The sequence below is a fragment of the Podarcis cretensis genome (assembly GCF_951804945.1).
Source record: "Podarcis cretensis genome assembly, chromosome: 4".
NCBI classification, from domain to species: domain Eukaryota; kingdom Metazoa; phylum Chordata; class Lepidosauria; order Squamata; family Lacertidae; genus Podarcis; species Podarcis cretensis.
This window is the reverse complement of record NC_137173.1, coordinates 36,963,698-36,980,974: the sequence shown is the minus strand read 5'-3', so window position 1 is coordinate 36,980,974 and position 17,277 is coordinate 36,963,698. Positions and strand designations below refer to the sequence as shown.

General features: G+C 40.6%; 1 long non-coding RNA gene across 1 annotated transcript in view; it reads right to left on the bottom strand.

Annotated features, from left to right (window-relative positions):
* The window catches only part of LOC307215295, a 66,405-nt gene extending 49,843 nt beyond the window's left edge, over positions 1-16,562 (bottom strand). The window contains exons 1-2 of the long non-coding RNA XR_013838436.1: positions 16,489-16,562; positions 14,443-14,551 (exon numbers count right to left, since the gene is read on the bottom strand). This is a non-coding gene — a long non-coding RNA (uncharacterized lncRNA). The remainder of the gene's footprint in view (positions 1-14,442; positions 14,552-16,488) is intronic.
* Between the last annotated feature and the right edge of the window lie 715 nt (positions 16,563-17,277).

The following is a 17,277-nucleotide window of genomic DNA, read 5'->3' as shown; positions in this document are numbered from 1 at the left end:
TTAGAGCTCAAGAGCAAGCATTTCAGGACCATGGGCAACAATCTTGTAGCTGTGATCAGGAAGAAACAAGTCACTGGCATGTTGCAAATCCCAGTTTATAGCCTGGCCTGGAGGATCTAGAATGGGAGCTGCATTCTTTTGGAGAAGGGGTCACTATCCTTTAGTGTAGCTGTCAACTCCTTCTAGGTAGCAGGTTTTGGGCTGTGGAAACTAGGTTTGCAGGAGTTATGTAGGACTTTTTTGGATCCACAGGTGTGTCAGTCTATTCCTCAGAGTCATTTGTAAAGGTACATCCTCATAGTTTGTGGGGCTAGGTGCAGAATATAATGCTAGCGGGTTTACTTTAGACAGGGCAGGGAGTGAGCCTGTTTCTTCTTCAGAGCTACTGATGCTTAGGCACTGTGAATTTGAGAACACAGGGCCATGACATGTTTAGGGCTGGAGGAAACTTTGTCATTGATTATGTGTGACCATGGACAGCAGTGGAAGAGGATATGACATTAGTGTGCTCCTCACCCTGCTGACATATCTTCACTGAGGAACAGCTTTGCTGGTATAGTATTCTGCTGGGAAATATGGGGTTCTACTAGCATATCTGTCATGGCTGAGAAATATATCACAGTTTTTATATATGTATATAGCTTTAATTCTATAAGAAGAAGAAGAAGAGTATGGATTTGATATCCCGCCTTTCACTCCCTTTAAGGAGTCTCAAAGCAGCTAACATTCTCCTTTCCCTTCCTCCCCCACAACAATCACTCAGTGAGGTGAGTGGGGCTGAGAGACTTCAAAGAAGTGTGACTGGCCCAAGGTCACCCAGCAGCTGCATGTGGAGGAGCGGAGACGCGAACCCGGTTTCCCAGATTACGAGACTATCGCTCTTAACCACTACACCACACTGGCTATAAATGTTTAATTTTTATAATTGATCGTCCTGTGTTTTTAATGGTCCTTATTTTTATCTATATGCCTCCCGTGTCCTGACAGGGAGAATGGTGGAGTACAACAACAACAACAACAACAACAACAACAATAATAATAATAGGTAAAGGTAAAGGTACCCCTGCCCGTACGGGCCAGTCTTGACAGACTCTGGGGTTGTGCGCCCATCTCACTTAAGAGGCCAGGGGCCAGCGCTGTCTGGAGACACTTCCGGGTCATGTGGCCAGCGTGACATCGCTGCTCTGGCCAGAGCCAGAGCCAGAGCCAGAGCCGCACACGGAAACGCCGTTTACCTTCCCGCTGGTAAGCGGTCCCTATTTATCTACTTGCACCCGGAGGTGCTTTCGAACTGCTAGGTTGGCAGGCGCTGGGACCGAGCAGCGGGAGCGCACCCCGCCGCAGGGATTCGAACCGCCGACCTTTCGATCGGCAAGCCCTAGGCGCTGAGGCTTTAACCCACAGCGCCACCTGCGTCAAGTGTAGTAAGACCTCTGCCAGATTCTAAAGACTCTTCAGCCAGGCTATCTCAACTATAGGATTGCATTTCTGGAGTCTTTTTGGTTTCTGATGGAAAAGGCACCATTGGACTCAGAATATATAATATAAATAATTTATGAGATAAAGATTCATAATTTCTGCACTAAAAATGAAGAAGAAAATCAATAATATCATTTGACTTTAACCTGAAACAATGCAATTTTCTTTTCTTTATAAAAAATAAATAATGTGATACTTTCTTTTAAGAGGAGGATGACAGGAAAGCAAATAACGCCAGAATGTCATTAGTGTGTCCGATCCTCAATGAATTCCCTCAATAAGGGCAAAGTGCACAAAGTAAAGGGTAAACTGATGCAGATAATCTATCCTTCATACCATTTCCTACTATATTCAGAATATCCTCCTAATGTCTGTTTATACTAAACAAGCCCTGACCACGTAGTGGAGATGGATATGATATTCTTTTCCCCTTGTTGCAAATTATTTTAATTGCCTGTGCAAAGGGTAATTGCCCCAATCAGCAGTGGTTGGCGGATCATCCGAGAACATTTATTTTGCAATTTATCTATTTAAAGTATGTACTTTCCACATGTATTTTGGATACTCTCACTACATGCAAAGAGTGCCTTTGAGTATTTTCTTGGAGTCCTTTTGACCTCAAGGTTCAAGAATTAATAAATTCATTTTGGCAATCGAAGCCAAACTGAATGTTAATGTAACATTTTGACTGATGTCTTTCATGAAAACAAGATGTTTGTAAGTGTAGTATGGCTCTGTTTTTTAATACAATGAGAAAGTATAATATACTGAATAAATGTTGAAAGTACTTGGCCTCATGCAGTGTATTTGTTATTAAAATATGCCTACTGGCAAGCACTGAAATGGATGCCTCCTTTTTCATTTCTGGGTAGATTTGCACCTTTGCTACAATAATTCCACTTTGCATCCCCCCCCCCATCATTATTCTGATAAAGGAACAATAAAGAAATATATGCAGGAGATGCTGTTTCAACAGCAGGAAGTTATGCTACATTAATGAAATTTGAACTTTTGTTGGGAAAACTATGTAGCTGAATTCTGGGGGCGGGGGGAATTGCCCTCACTTGTGACTTACAAAATCCAGTAAAAAGCAAGGACACAACAAATATCTCTTGTTCAGCTCCGACAGGTCACAATGTATGCTGAATAGATATAGTTTGCAGTAATTTGTTTCTGCCTCTTTGACAACAGAAGCATGTTTGAATTTGGTTGTGGTCAACAGTACATGTGAGCTGTGTTTCCCCTGCTACTTGGAAACTGGGCTTTATGGAAATTTCATTTCTAGAAGAGAATACAAATCAGTTATGATGTGGTTGGAAGAGTTCTTTTTGGGACAGTTTTCAAAATAAGGGTGGTTGCTGAAATGAAAGCAAATAACTTTAGAGACAGTGGCACTGTGGGTTAAACCACAGAGCCTAGGACTTGCCGATCAGCAGGTCAGCGGTTCGAATCCCTGTGACGGGGTGAGCTCCCGTTGTTCAGCCCCTGCTCCTGCCCACCTAGCAGTTCAAAAGCACGCTGTGCAAGTAGATAAATAGGTACCACTCCAGCGGGAAGGTAAACGGTGTTTCCGTGCGCTGCTCTGGTTCACCAGAAGTGGCTTAGTCATACTAGCCACATGACCCGGAAGCTGTACGCCGGCTCCCTCGGCCAATAAAGCGAGATGAGCGCCGCAACCCCAGAGTCGGTCACAACTGGACCGAATGGCCAGGGGTTCCTTTACCTTTACGTTACTAACTTCCAGAGAAGGTCAACTTAAAAAAGGAGGGATGGGGAACCTGTAGCATCCAGATGCTGCTGGAGCAGAACTCCTATCTTTCCTGACCCTTGGAAATGTCTCACTCAACCTGATGGGGGTTGGAGTCCAACATTTTTTTTTATTATCTTTATTAACATCTCTTATATCATATGACACATTTCACATAGCATATCTCTTATAACATATACATATACATGTGTTTTGTACATCTTCTTGAGTAAACATGTATATAATCCGTGTAAGCAAAAACCATATACAAGCAATATTCGGTTTACTTACATAAATTAGACTGATTCCTATTTTTCCTATCTTTTATTGTCTTATCTATTTATTAACATGAATTAAAGGGGGAAAAATAAGAACAAGAAAGAAAGAAAGAAAAAGAAAAAGGTGTAGTTGGACTTCCTATCATTTCCCAGTGTATAGTCTTATTCTAGTACAGTGGTGCCCCGCAAGACGAATGCCTCGCAAGACGAAAAACCCGCTAGACGAAAGGGTTTTCCGTTTTTCGAGGCGCTTCGCAAGACGAATTTCCCTATGGGCTTGCTTTGCAAGATGAAAACGTCTTGCGAGTCTTGCGAGTTTTTCCCCTTCCCCCCCTTTTTCTAAGCCGCTAAACCGCTAATAGCCGCTTAGCTGCTAAGCCGCTAAGCCGCTAATAGCCGCTAAGCTGCTAAACTGCTAATAGCGCTAATCCGCTAAGCCGCTAATAGGGATGCTTCGCAAGACGAAAAAACCGCTAGACGAAGAGACTTGCGGAACGGATTATTTTCGTCTTGCGAGGCACCACTGTACTGAATGTACCTATCATTATTGGGTTATTCTTTATATTCCTTCTAATACATTCTTACAACAGTTAATACCTTTTGACTTATTTCTCATATGTTTCATTATATAAGGGTCAATTAAATGCTGCCATATACGTTATACCATTGTTATAATTTCATAAATATTTCTTATATTTATATTTTGTATGAATATTTGTCTTGTGTTACCTCTCAAGCTATTTGTCAGTTGTGCCATTTCTATATAATCCTGTAATTTATTTTGCCAGTCCGATATGGTAGGAACATTTCCCCCTTTCCAGTTCATTGCTATCAATGTTTGAGCTGCAGCCGTGGCATCTAGAAAAAATTCTTTCAGATTTTTCAGAATATTGTTGCTGAGAATGCTTAGCAGAAAAGCCTCAGGCTTTTTTATAAAGGTTAACACAAAGATTTTTTTTTCAGCTCATCATAAACAAGACACCAACATTCTCTGATCTTTCTATATGTCCACCACATATGATACATGTTGGAGTCCAACATTTGGAGGACCACAGATTCCCCATCACACTGTTTCAAGAAGGGTGAATTAGGTAAAGGTAAAGGGTAAAGGGACCCCTGACCATTAGGTCCAGTCGTGACCGACTCTGGGGTTGCGGCGCTCATCTCACTTCATTGGCCGAGGGAGCCTGCATACAGCTTCCGGGTCATGTGGCCAGCATGACTAAGCTGCTTCTGGCAAACCAGAGCAGTGCACGGAAACACCGTTTACCTTCCCGCCGGAGCGGCACCTATTTATCTACTTGCACTTTGACGTGCTTTTGAACTGCTAGGCTGGCAGGAGCAGGGACCAAACAACAGGAGCTCACCCCATCACGGGGATTCAAACTGCCGACCTTCCAATCGGCAAGCCCTAGGCACAGTGGTTTAGACCACAGTGAATTAGGTAGGTTTGCATTAAAAAGTGAACTAAAACAAATTTCTTCCCTATCCCTACTTATGTCCATGTACACACAGGGAGAGAGAAACCCAGCTGATAACTGCATTCCAACAACTCATTTCTGCTGGACTTTCCTTGACTTCTGCAACAATTTGCATTCCCCTCCCCCACAAATATCCCCATGAAAATTCAGCAGCATTTTGTGCAAATTTCTAATATATATGTATTTGCAAGCAACTTTCCTAAATATAATGCATTTTTCAATGTTCACTAATATATTCATTTGAAAACACTTTCCCCTAAAATAATGCATTTTTGTATACATTGTTTGGTGTATTTATGGTGCATTATCACAATTCAGAGAAGTGCAGATTATGGAGGACAGCTGTATGTAGTCATGTATTGGTTTGAGAAGTATGCATTAGGTAAGTTCTAATTAAAATGCAAACAAAGTGGAATTTGTCTGCCATTCTTAGTGTAAGGAAATGAGAGCTGGTGCATATGTTCACACTTTATTTTCTTTTCTTTTTTATTTTTATTTTTTTTATAAAATTTTTATTGAGTTTTCACATTTTATAAACACAGACACACACACACAGACAAAGACAACACATATAAAGTTTCATATCCTTACTTTCCTAACCCCAGTTCTTGACCTCCCCCACCCCCCCTTCATACATCCTAATTCAATTAAATTAGCTCAGCAAGTTCTTATCTCTCATCCTTTACATATTATTATAATATATATATATATTTAAAGAAATACTTGATTCTTATTACTTGGCCAAATTTTGCTTATCCAATTTTCTTATAAATATTAAATCCTTTTCTAAGGTCGACTCAAATTCCTTCCACGAATTTCCCTTTTATCTTAAAAATAGGTCATAATAATCAAACACAAAGGTCATAAACATTTTTTAAAAAAATTCTTTCTCCCCCCCCCGCCCCGGTTTCTGTCCCTTCCCAATGTCCCCATGTCCACAAAATATTTTCTTTTCTTTTTTAAAGCACCCCAAACTCTCTCTGAAAATTCAAAAGAGAAATAAAGTTGATTTATCAGGGATACAACTTTCAGAAGAGGTAGTCATCTTAGTCTGCTTCTGCAAAAACAACAAATAATTTTGGTGTGCCTTAAAAATGAACACATTTACTAAGTTATCATGGACTAAAGTCCATTTTATAAGACATAAGTACCAGAAGACAGAGCCTGCCCTTATAAATTAGGACAGTTGGAATATATAAAGCAGCCATTTTGAAATTACTTGTCAAGGTGCTATAATGGAACTTTAATGGCTCCATGAAATGTTAACTTTCTGGGACATTTTAAAAAACCTGCTCTTTTTTCTTGATTCAGGACATAAAGTCTGCTTCTTAACCATTTCTAGAAAAAAAATAATATGCTCAGTAAATGAAACAACATTTGTGTAGATCACTAAGAACATTTGTGTGCATTTCTCTCACTTTGTTTCAGCTCTTGTTGCTACAGAAGTTTGTTCCAATTGAGAAAAATGTGCTTGCTGTTGTCATGTATAAGTTTGCACACCTTGAGCTTCATTGTTGAATGCTTTATGCTATAACCATGTGAGGTGAGTCAGCCAGCAATTTTAATTTCCTTTGCAGTTTGTGGCTCTTGTTTCCTTCCTCATCGTAACTATATTGGGTGTTCTGTACAGTGCATTAGTTCTGTGCCCTTGTTTATCTAATTACTAGCTAAGACAATTGCATTGTTTTATAGAAGCTACAAATGGGATTGTCTTTAACGAGCATCCTGGTTGCGCATGGGCCCCTGAGACAACCCCTGCCAGGTCGAAGGTGCTAGGTGTGGCCCAGGCCTTGTCTGTATGGCCCCACAATCACACCAGGCCAATTTGGTGAGCCAATCAGTGCAGGTGGCGTGATTGGTGGGGACCTATAAAATCGGCAGTGTGACATGGCTGAGGCACTTGCTTTGTGCTGCCGAACACCCACCTTCCTCTCCCTATTTCTAGGTGTTGCTGCTTTGGCCTGGCTTTGGATATTGGTTGGCTGCCTGTTTTGGAACAGGGGCCGGGTAGGAATTTTTCCATTTGGCAAATTGGCAGTGGCCACTTGGTTTTCACCTACCCCCTTAGCAATCATCACAACTTTGTAAGGTTAGGTGGTTAGGCATTGGCTTAATGAAGTGTGTGGGAGGGAGGTGCGGCCATCACCTGCCCCTCCATGAATAAGGGAATCCCGGTAAAGGAATCTGGGGGTTCTGGATCTCGTCCGAAGTCTGCTTAGGGGCTAGGGCCATGCCAGGACCACAGGAACCCCGGGGTGAGCTTCGGTTGATCTTCATTGATGTTGCTCCCTCGTTTGGTGTTTGCCCTTTCAGACTACCAGCCAGAGAGGCAGGAGTCAGTTATAGTCTGTTGCCAATGCCTAAGCCAATACCAGTACCACTCCCACTCACTTTGCTGTAATCAATAAAGTTGTGGCCTAAATTTTGCCTATTAACTTAAACCAAAATTACGTGTCAGTGTGAAGTTATTTACTTGGGGAAGGGCTTGGGGGCCTTGGGGCACAACCACAATTTTCATATACAAGCCAACATGCAACTGGCAGGGTCTCAAGGGGGTTAGCTCATCCTGAATAGGATGAACACAAGGATTGAGATCCGGATTTGGAAACCCTTTGTGCAATGAACTGGGTTCTTTTAGACTCAGCAGATCACATACCAGCTCAGGAGCATGTTACCTTGGGTGTTAGCCATATGCATTCCTGCAGGCCACATTGTATGTTCTACAGTGAATGCCTAAAGAGGACACTTAATTGGTAATATGCCCCAAAGTTCCATAAATATGCTTAGGATTGCACTTTTTAACCTATTTTGTCACAAATGAAATATTATGCTTTATTTGAAGAAAAAAACCGCCCCACAGAATTCTTTAAAAAAATGTATTCTTAACTTTTTCATCTCAGATCCGCTAAAAGAAATTGTGGTCTCAGCCTTAGACAACAAAGAAATAAATGCAGGAACTGCCTACCCTGAAAATGAATGTTAAAGGTTCCTCTAAGATGATCTTTGTAGAAATGTTATAAATAACTGGAAATTCAACAAAAGCAGGGGATGTGGGAAGAAGTCAAGTAGTGGTCACAAATGTAAGACTTGAAGAGGAGAAAGCACTAATGTACAAAAATAAAGCACTTAAAAAACAAACAAAAATAAGAAGCTCTAAAAGCAAGGATTCTTAGTCAACCACAAGCGTTTCTAAGCTTTGTACTAGATGAAAAGAAGAGTATTCTTGAGGAAAAAGCCTGCCATTGTCATGTTCAGTATTGTTTCAACCCAAAAAAAATGCTTCGGGAATCAAAACAGGGTGACATTTAAAATAAATAACTTTGGATTCTGCATAGACTATATTAAAAGAAAGTATTTTGGGGAGCTGAAAAGGCTTAGTTTGTATAAAGCTGAATTACAACGATGTGTGGAAGAAGAAACTTTTTCTTTGCATGGACATCTAACTGTTATGAAAGTTTAATTAAATCTTTTATTGAATTTGCATAGAACAGGCACAAAACTTACAAGACTTACATGCCAAAATGTACTGCTGCAATTAAATACTGACTGAATATATGAATAAGTAACAAATTATCTACATAGGGAAGCATATGTTTGGTTTTCTTTCTGGCCAATTTGTTACTACCGTATCAGATGTATTCTGGATGGTTTATTTATGAATTCTAGGACAAAAGGCACTACCTTGTAGAATTTGTCATTATTTTGTTATGCTGTAAATATCTGTAAGAATAGCAGCAACGCTTGTTATCTTTATACTGTAATTTGTAGAGATTAATTCCCATGTGATTTTTGCTGTACTTGTTAGTCTCAGAAACTACATTTTATTAATGCATTATGTTCAGAATTTTATTTATGTTTTAAATTAGGTTATTTGTTGTTTCTATGGATAAAATCAATTAAAATGCACTTCTGAAGAAATCATTAAAGGTTATAGTTATTTCCTAAAATTTATACACCACTTGATTGTAAAAACAAAAACAAAACAGCGCTCAAAGCTGCTTAAAATCAGTCGTGTAGCCACCATAGTTACATTTAATGAATTCCATGCATGGGATGAAAAAAAGCTCCGTTGAATTCTGGCCCATTTCCATGAACAATTCAAAGTCTCACACAGCTTGGGATACAGGAATACAGGAATGCCCTATACCAAGTAAGACAATTGGTCCAACTAACTCAATATTGTCTATGCTGACTGACACGTTTCTAGATGAGTCTTTCCAGCCTGGATATGCAGGGTCCACAAAGCATGATTTCTACTGCTGAGCTACAGACCTTCCTCAAGGATTCAGGTACTTGGGAAGCCCTCTTCTACTGCATGAATCTGCTTGGGTATTAAGACCAGCATCCAAAATCCCTGATAACCCTGACAAGGTAATGACTAGAGAGGGGGCCTTTTTAGCTGAGGCATCCCACATGTAGAATTCTCCCCTCAGAAAGACTCCTCTGCCCCCTATGCTATTACCTTTTAGGCACCATTATCTGTTATTTTTATTTGTTGCTGTTTTTCAATTATGTTTTGTGAACTGCCCTTTTTTTTAAAAAAGGAGCAGTCTATAAATCTTTCTAAATAACGAAAGGAATTTAGGAAGCACTTCACATCCAAGCTGGGATAAGTGGAGTTTGGAGCAGGCAGATCTCTGACCTGAGCCTGGGCTGGACCAGGGCTATGCCAGCTGAAGTCTCTGATCCTGACTCAGCTGGAGATATACTGAGGTAAGTCTCCAATCACAGCTCAGCTGGGCTCAGATGAGGCCAGGATAAATCCTTAAAAAGGATCTTTCTGGGGGTGTAACAGGATGGGACAAGGCATGGGGAAGATTTTTCCTTATTCCAAACTTGGTTCAGTTCAGTTATGTGACCTAGCAACCCAACAGCAATGAAACCCCCCAAAGTGCCGGTGTAAGTTATATTGCACTGCGTTAAAATAAAAGCTTGTTTTTCCTCTGCAGGGCTTGGACCAGCTCAACTTGCCCCTGAATGGAGTTTGGAGTGGGCAAGTTGCCCTGACATAATTTACCTTGCTGTAAATTATGCTGGTTTCCTGTAGTTTGGATTCCCTGTCAGTGCTGCAACCCCCTTTGAGTTCCTGATCTAGGAGTAAGATACAGTATAAAGTTGACATTATTGTGAGATGTCTGCACATTCTAAAGGACTATTTTCAAGTGAGGTCTGCAGCACAAAATTAAGAGTGGGAAAATGTATTAATTTTAAGAGAACTAAAAGTGATATCAGAGAGTCAATAGCCCCATGATGTAGATATATTACTTTTGTTCCATTGTTACCTCGAATCAAATAGATTTCCCCACTTTATCAAAGACAAATGTTGGATGACAATGCACATCAGAAACACTGATTTCTCCTTCAACTTTGAAAAACAACAACCCACCAACACCTATTGTTTCTGCTGCTTTATGTGTTATAGCTAAAGTGGCTCAGACCTGAGACTATGTTCATTCTGGATGAATCTTAAAACTTAATCAGAAAATCAGAACTAAAAACACCCACAATCCTCTCAGTTCAGAAAGTAATAAAAATTGCAATTCTCATAGGAAAATGCTTTCAGAAAATGTAAGAAATCACTTCTCTCTCTCTCTGAAGCTTAACTCTTATTAATCATTCCATTCAGACATTGCTGTTGTGTATCTAATATGCCAAATGTATTTCAATTATTTAGTAGCTGTAATATTGTATTTATTTTATCCTGCACCTCTATTGTCTGTGATTGTGATTGAGTATTGCTAATGCACAAAAGGTTTCCTACTGCTTTGATGTTTTGCTTAGCGATTCTCAAAACCCTGTCATTTTTGAAGGTTGTAGAGAAGTGTTGCTTAAATTTGTGAGGGTTTTAAAAGCCTCTTGTAATCAGACACAAAGTTAGGAAAATGGGATGGAAATGACTGAAGCCATTTTTATAGGTACAAAAATCCACTGAGACAGAAAGACCTGCTAGCCCACAGGCAGTGTTATTTTTCTAGAACTGACCGTGAACCCTTCCCTCGTTCTCTTAGAATGGCAATGGCGCCTATCTGAGTGGTGCTGGAAAAAAGCCCTGCCCACAGGTATATCACTCAACAATCTTTACTAATATTATACACTGGATAAAGCAAAAAAAAAAAAGGGGGGGGAGGAGGAATTACTTGAGAGTATTTCTAGAACTAGGCACGCATGGGTCTGTTTCTCTAAATAAACTTGTGTAGGATTGAGCTGAATGATACAAAAAGGGTTTCAAAAGGTGCATTCCACCTTGAGAACAGCAATGAGGGGGTTAAAGGGACCTAGAGGCTCTCCATTAAAAAGAAAAATACACAAGTGCTCATATTTCTGGATCAAAGCCGAAGTGTTTGGAAAGATGTTAATAGTGAAGCACCTGGATCACCATGTTTTTATGGGTGTAGCTGCATTTGCCAGGTAATTTAATATGGCTCATTCACATCTGTCATTTCAATTTTTGAAGTCCTATTAAAAATGGAGCGTTCTCTGTCAGGCAGAGAGTGCACGGATATGGTTCAGCTGCTGCCTAGCTTATGGGATTTGAAGATTGGACTACGTATATTGAATGTGTACAGAAACAGTATTTATATGTCAATAGCAAATATGGATGCTAAATTAACTATACCAAAAGCTTTGGCAACCAACCAGTAATGCTCCAGCTCTGACTTTGCTCCTCAGTTATTTTTTTCCTAGTTTCTGAAATGGGGAAGTGAGAGGAAAGAATAGGAAATATAATCAATGCTGTTGGGACTATTCTTCTGTTGTGAACTAATACTAATTGTATGAAAAAAACTTCTCATGAAAATTCTTGTGATAAAAAAATGATATATGTCCATTCTTGGAACAGTCTGCAGGTTTCATCTGAACCCAGGTAGATTTTCATGATTGTGTCCTACTGCATAAATTGAGGTTTCTCCTTAATTTATATCAGATATAAATTGGCATTATTGAGGGTCCAGCTGCCATTGGTCTTGAGAGTTGAGAGGTCATCTAGCAGCAGCCATTTCTCCAGGTTTCCTGAACTGTTTCCATCCCAATGGGTTATTATAAGAGCTGCCGCTTTTAAGAATATGGGCTTGATCTTGCTGCTTCCTCTTCCCTCCCCATTTCCCCCCCTTTTGGTGCCATGTCTATCAGTCTACTACAGAATTCTGTAACCCACACTGAGAGTGCTCTTTAAATAAATGCATTTGCGTGTCGAGGTCCCCAAGCCACCCCCCAAATAACTCACAACGCCCACTTAATTTTTGTTTAAGGTTTTTGGCATAATTTTGGCCACAACTTTATTTAAATACAAAAACGTGAGTGGTTGTTTAGGCATTGGTTAAGACTATCTGTCCCCCCGCCTGGGGACAGAACTGACTTCCGGGCACCACTGAAAGACAGTGCGGGGGAAAGCAAGTCGGGGAGGAATTGGAGCTGAGACACAGACCCTCAACTCTCACCCGCCTGCTCCCCGAAGGCTTGCCAGCCCTAGTCCCATTCCAGGGATTGGACGAAAAGATGGCAAGCCCCAGGATTCCTTTAACGGAATTCTCTTTCTGCAGCAACCATGGAGGGGCAGGCCCAGCCTATCCTAACCCCTCCTCCACCAATTTATAACCAATGCCTAACCGCAACCTTACAAGTTGTGACAATTTGCTACGCAGTAGGCAAAAACCAAATGACCCAGCCAATCAGCCAGATGGACAAAATTCCTACCAAGCCCCTGCCCCAATGGCAGACGACCCCATGACAGGCATAGCAAGGTCAATGCAACAACCCCTTACTCAAGGGTGGGTGGGTGGGTGATCCGTTGCACGCAGCAAAGAGAAAGCTCCAGGCTGCGTGCAGAGTATTTAAACATTTTACCCCTCCCACCAAAAATGCAACATAACTTTTACCCCAGCAACCCAGTGAACCAATCACTGCCCCAGGCCATCTTTAGAGACCCTGCCTGGTAACAGAGGGGTGGCTCAGCAGACCCCACCGCAACACGTGCTCTCCATGAAGGAGAACACGCTATTTCAGATTTGAATTTGGTTCCACTAATGTCCAATGCTTGAGAGCACATCTGCTTAGCTGCTTTTATAGTGCTTATGTCTGTGGCTGCCTTTCTTATCTATAGGGCTGCCATATGTCTGAATTTTCCCAGACAGTACTGAGATTTCAAAGGTGGGATTGATGTCCAGAGTGGGGTGGGGGTTTCCAAAGGCGGTGCTCTGTCCTGGATCTTAGGCAAGTCAATCAAAAAATCGCAATTTTTTGGTGTTTTGTGGGGGGGGGGGGAGCTCAAGAATTTTCTTAAAAAAAACCCTCAGCAACTTTTGTGATGTTGTGATATCCTATCAATAGGATAGACCCTATTGTCTATCCTAACCTCTTTCACTGCTTGGAAAAAAGAATATTTCCCTTGAGGAGAGAGTTTTGAATCCTTGTTCCAGGAAGAACTTTGTATGCTTTTAGCAGGCCTCTGGCCTACACATTTACTTTGTGCTCTAAAGCAGTTCTTAAGTGGAACATATGATGATTCAAATCTTGGGATACCTTGGGATGAGCAATACTGGAGTCATTGCTGGCTGTGTTGCTGGGGCTGATGGACCATCTTGTATGTTTCCTGTGTGTTTTGTGTTTGTCTGATGTCAGTGTGTATGTGTGCTTTAGGATGATGCGCCTATCGTAATTAATTCATTGGTTGCCTCCATGTATGGGGGCATAATTTGTTTGTTTTATTTATTTATATAAGTATTTATAGACCACCTTTTCGCAAAACACTAGGGTGGTGTACAGCAGCATAAAAGACATTCAAAAGCAACACAGAAGGATAATTAAAATGACTGGCTGCTCAAGAAAATTTTAAGCAACTGCGTAGGCCTGTCTGCGTAAGAATGTATTCAAGAGGAACCTGAAAGTCACAAGTAAGGATGCTGTTCCACCATCATAGCAGCAGCAGCTCTCCGTCTCCCTGGTGAAATTTGAGCATAGGATTGTTCTGTCCATTCCTCATGGCCTTTTAAAAGTCATCCTGCTTTCTTTTCCTTAGTATTATCACAAACAACAATAATTTATCAGAGGCTGATGACTATCCAGAAACATAATTAATCATGATTATCTATGTCATGCCTAATTATGGAGAGCTATCCCTGGGGACAGACTCCAGTTACGTTCTGAAACCTTCAGACTGTAATGATTTCCCATTGTATTGTAAATATTCTTGGTTCACACTCACAGAAATATAGCGTGTATTTATGATACCAGGGGTCAAAAGAATACAATTAAGTGTAAGCACCTCATGTATTTAAAGAACACATACTTCAGTTCTGGAAAGTTTAATTTGTATTCTTCACACATGAAAATATAAAGAATATTTTTCTATTATAGTTTTCCATGTGGGATTGTGCTTAGCTAAATCTGAAGAGATGATTTTCATTCTGTGACTTTAGTGCAAAGTAGATTAAAAGTTAGGGAGGGGTGAATTAAATCTTACCTGCAGGGTACCAATTCTCAAAAACATGTTCATTCCAAAGATGTGAAATATATTTTTTTTTCCAGAAGGAATCTAATTTCTGCTAAGGAGAAAATGGCTTCTGGTATAGCTGAAGAGAAGAAAAAGAAGAAGAAAACTTTAGATAAAATTCTGACATTATATAACCCAGTAAATAAAATGTAATAGAGATGTGTACAATTATGAAGAAGATGCATATAGGTTTACATGTGAGCAATTACATCCCTGGGTGATAACAAAGCTGAACACGTTTTCATTCAAGAAGAAAAACACTAAAATTGTGCTTGAAATGTAAGGACCACAAAACACAAGCTGCCTATTTGGTTTGTTATTGAAAAGCATACCACACAACAAAGTCATTCCAGAAAAAATGAAAAAATGAAGAACTATTTATTTTTATAAGCCAAGGTGGGTCTCTGAAGGGAAGGTACGAGAACATTGTTTCAGCACTGCTATAACCAAAGGCAATGCTCTAAGGCAGAGAGATTTACATAATAGATTTGTAGAACTATGCTGGAATGCCTGCTGTTGTACTTGATTTCTCAGGCTGTTCCAGAAGCTAGCTAAAGTTAGAATTAAGCTCATTGATTGTACTTCTTTTTAAAAAAGAGGAACTTTTTTTTTTACTTCCTCATGTAGCCTAATAAGCTGTCAAGGCACCCCCATCTCCTTAATGTCAGTGGACATTACAATGAAAACCCAAGGGGGGGGGGAGAGAACTTTTCTAGCTTAGGTCATCCATGGATGACCATAGACCAGTGTAGATGACTGCAGTCAGGGAAAACTGAATACACAGAAGGAAGAAGCAGATCACTGCATGGAGCCACTATGCGAGGTTCCTGGCAGGTACCACTGTGCTCTCACGGGAAATGTTTTTCTGGGACACTTGCAGGGTATGCCATTAGAGCAAAAAGGGAGTCACCACCCTATCAATCTTAGGCTGCCTTCAGCTGAGTCAACCATATTAAAACATTTGCTTTAGCTACAGCATAACTTCCTCACATAGCCTTGAATATTTCACTGCTGGGCCTTGTTTTTCCTGCTGCAATTCCCAAGCCTCTGCAGGCTTTGACTGTATGTAACCCTCAATAAAACAAAATCAGAGAAATATTCCCTTCAATTATTCATAGTGTTTAAATATTAAGGAAAACAATGAAGATTCATTATTTTAAAATGTTAAAAGGGAATATTCCTGTTAGAGTTCAAAATCAACGAAGCATTCTCTCTTCAAAGGAGTAGGTAGATAATGCATTTAAATGGTTTGCCCCCACTTAACATATGGCTGGCAGGCAAGTCTCAGTGACCTTCCTGGTTGTTGTTTAAAACAGCATCTTTATATGAGGCAATGGAGTAAGAAACCTGCTTGTGAGAAGCACTGGTCTCTGTCTCAAATGCACAATCATCTTTGAAATCATTCAAACACCTGCATTGTGGAATGTGAGAGGTTGGCTTTTGCCTCCTGCTCTTGAAAATGACTAATACTCTTTTGCATTAGAAAGTCATAATGTCACCCTCATTATTTGGGAAGGGTGCCCCATGTTTGGCAACGTCTAAGGGTTGCATCCAACAGAGAGTGTTATGTACTGAGTTGAATAGGATCCAAAAGGCAACAGTCTGATTGGTCTACAGGAGCCACCCAATCCAGCTCCAGGTGGAAGTGAATCTGCAACCTGATTGGCCTACAGGTGAATCCCGGAATTAGCCAATCACATGGGGCCCATTGTGTAAATAATGTATATAATGCAGACATTCTGGGGGAACTTCCATTCCTCCTCACCACTATGAGCTGAATAAAGATCATGAAGTCCACTCTCAACTCTGAGTATATTTCAGAGAGCAACGTTAATGTTCTGTCAGTGCAAATATTTCTGCTTGTGCAATGGAACTTCCTCCCTCCCACTGCCATGCACCCTCTAAATGAGTTCTGGGGGTTCCCTCGACCCTCAGAGTTGGGGAGAGTGTGGGGAGCACAGATGTGGCAAACACCTCTGTTATCATGCCTATATGAGGACCTTTAAAATTACTTACCACAGCACAATGATGAAGCACTTCCTGTGCCATTGCTGTAACATGTAAATGGAGCCCCATGGAAGGGACTCTCTGAGCATGGAATGCAACTGACTGAAGAACCAGTTACTTTCTATTTGGATTTGAGCTAGGATTCCAGAATGTGAAACAGACTTTTTGTGTTTGACGATCTTACATAGAAGGCAGTTATCATGAACAGGCAGAGCACAGAAGAATTATTTCTGTAAAAGAAAGGCATGATGTGAAGGGAGCCATAGCAGTCACGAGGAACAAAAACAGCAATGTGAAACTAAACAGAAGAGGAAGAGGAAGGAAGGAATAGTTAGGTTATATAAATTAGATTAAATATTATTTTTATGCTGCTTTGCAGCCAACCCCCCCCCCCCTAATTCTTATTTAAAACTTCAGAATAAACACTTCAGCTAGAAATAGAGGACCTCATTTTTAAGTAAAAAAAATAAAATCCTCCTTAGGAAAAAAATGCAGCTGGTCTTCCAACCCCACTCCAGAGCCCCTTTCTGATTATTTCTTTTCCCCGTTGCCTTTGAGGTGAATGAGATGTAGCCTGTCAATTTGCGTCTGTCAGACTTTGTGGCCTTGAGGCCAGACTACCTGTGACTGAGGGAATCAATGCACGTTTTTGTCACTGATTGCAAGAGAACCTGGATTAAATCCATTATGCTTAAAATTGACACTCTTTTCTTGTTGAGTATGATGAATAGTGTTTGGTGGGAGTTGGGGTGAGGGGATACACTTCCCACATTGTCCTTCTAACTGGTCATGCTCTCA